The sequence below is a fragment of the Chlorocebus sabaeus genome, chromosome 7 (genome assembly GCF_047675955.1).
Source record: "Chlorocebus sabaeus isolate Y175 chromosome 7, mChlSab1.0.hap1, whole genome shotgun sequence".
Classification (NCBI taxonomy): Eukaryota; Metazoa; Chordata; class Mammalia; order Primates; family Cercopithecidae; genus Chlorocebus; species Chlorocebus sabaeus.
Window position 1 is genome coordinate 108,052,736 of NC_132910.1, and position 2,605 is coordinate 108,055,340.

The 2,605-nt window shown below is 36.6% G+C and overlaps 1 non-coding gene across 1 annotated transcript; it reads right to left on the reverse strand.

Moving 5' to 3' along the window:
• Positions 1-1,501: 1,501 nt before the first annotated feature.
• LOC119623926 (U6 spliceosomal RNA) lies at positions 1,502-1,608 on the reverse strand. Its single transcript, XR_005240028.1, has one exon. It is a non-coding gene; the product is annotated as a U6 spliceosomal RNA (small nuclear RNA).
• Positions 1,609-2,605: the final 997 nt, after the last annotated feature.

Consider the following 2,605-nt stretch of genomic DNA (forward strand, 5'->3'; position numbering starts at 1 on the left):
CCTAATTACTGTTGCCAAAAGGAGAATGCTGAACAATGATGTTTGTGGGATGAAATTCTTTTATGGAACTCATTAGCAGTATCAGACACAAAAATATTTATGATGTTATAAAACTGCTGGAAAAAGAAGACATTCTGTATAGTTCAGGGTTTATTTGGACCTCAAACTACTTTTACGACCTTGAAATTCTCCCAGGTTGTCTGTGTGGTAGCAAAGGATGCTATCCCATGTGAGTTCACAGAGTTTATACAATGTGCAACACCTTTGAAATGTGACTGAGAAGCCTTTCAATGAATTGGATCACTCGATATAATTTGCTACGAATGCTATATTCAATCTACATAGCAAAGTTACACTGAAGGTTTGGACAAGGGAGAGGTTTATGTCCTAGTAATATAACCTTGAATATCAGACCTCCATTTTAAAAGTAAATAATTTATGAATGCTATATTCATAGCAAACGATAATAAGTGATCAAATCCATTTAAAATCTTCTCAGTCTAGAGAAAAGGTGTTGCTGTATGAAGTCATAGAATTTCTTCATTATTAGATTTAGCCTTATCCCCACCCCCCTTTATATCTACTCTAATGGACATACTTATTTTTCTGTTTAGCATCCCTTTCTTCTTCCTCCTCATTTTGAAACAATACTAACACATTTCACTAACTCCTAGCTGTAGTGGTAGGTTCCACATATAATCACTGCACTTCTTTTGCCCTGTTGTAAGTATTGGGTTAGGACTAGCCATGTAAACTATGCAAGTCAGCTAGATATACCTTAGGACATGTAGTTGGAATACTGTAGCCAGAGTGCTTTCTCTCCAACTGGTGTAAACACCAGTTGCTACAACCGTAAGAGGAATTAATGTTAACCTTAGACTAAAACTTATTTTAAAAAATCAGAGTGATTGGGGTGAATTGGATCAGTCAAATTCTGCTATAACTCTGGAATTCTAGTTACATTAGTTAACACATTTATGTTACTGTTAAGGCAACTGGAGCTGCAATTTCTCTTGTTATTTGCATAAAACTTCACAGACTTAGCAACCAAATTATCCTTTTTAGAAAAGGAAACATTTATTCCTTCCTGCCTTATCCAAGTACAAAGACTTCTGTACTGCCATAATAAAAATGACTAAATTTTTCCTCAGGCTTCACTCTCCAATAGTTATACCATTATTTATTTTCCCCTTTGAAAACAGATTTACTAAAATGTGTGACGGGTTGTAGGCATTGCCCTGAGTATCCAAAATGTAGGTAGTAAGTGCTTTCTTTCTTTCTTTTTAATTATACTTTAAGTTCTAGGGTACATGTGCACAACATGCAGGTTTGATACATAGGTATACATGTGCCATGTTGGTTTGCTGCACCCATCAACTCATCATTTACATTAGGTATTTCTCCTAATGCTATTCCTCCCCCAGCCCCCCACCCCACAACAGGCCCCGGTGTGTGATATTCCCCGCCTTGTGACCAAGTGATCTCATTGTTAAATTCTCACAAAAATATGGAATGGTTCATGAATTTACATGTCATCCTTGCACAGGGTCCATGCTAATCTTCTCTGTGTCGTTCCAATTTTAGTATGTGTGCTGTCAAAGCGAGCATGGTAGTAACTGCTTTCGACTCTTGCAGAAGTGGAACTCAACCTACAAAGCAAAGTTACACTGAAGGTTTAGACAAGGATGGGGGCTATGTCCTAGCAATACAACTTTGAATATCAGACCTCCATTTTTAAAATAAGTAGTTTGTGTCCTCCTTCCTGTGAATTTCTGATAACCTTCTCTGTGAGATCTAGCTTCCTACTATGTGGTGTTTCTTTGCTTCTGTTTTCTAGGCCACTTGTACTGGGCGTCTTCTCCAAATTCCAGTCTCCTCCTTTTATTAAAAAAACAATAAGTATAACTTAGCTCTTTCTGCCTCTTTTTAGCTATAGATCCACCTTTGTACTTCTAAGGACTCCTTAAAATGCTCTGTTAAACAACAGATTAGCCAAGGTGAGTGCTGTCCTGCAATAGCTCAAACCTGGTGAAGGCTCTGCGATTGACATCTTCCTTATTTTGCTGTTCCATAAGTCTCAGTGGAAAGTGGAATTCGTTTTCTGTGTTATTTGAATCATGCCTCTTCTCTTTAGAACAGAAGTAACTTTATACACAACTTTAGCCCTTCAATGCAATTGTCTGTCTCTCTCACTAGAACATGAACTCTGAAAAGGGAAACTATCATATTAACATTAATTTCTCTCTTTGCAGCACATAAGAACTCAATAAATATTTGTGGAATGAATGAAAATGCGACAGACCAATACAAATAAAAATTCAGTATAGGAGGAAATTTCATTTGACCAAATATCACAGGCATTAGCATAATTTTATCCAAGTATTATAGTCACATGCCACTTAACAATGAAGCTACATTCTGAGAAGTGTGTCATTAATGGTGATGTCCTCATTGTGCAAACATCGTGGAGTGTACTTACACAAACCTAGATGTTATAGCCTACTACACACCTAGGCCATGTGGTATACAGTTTCTGGCTGTCAGTCTACGAAATCTGTATGGCATATACAATTTTTGATTTTAAAATAATTTATTTTAAAATAAA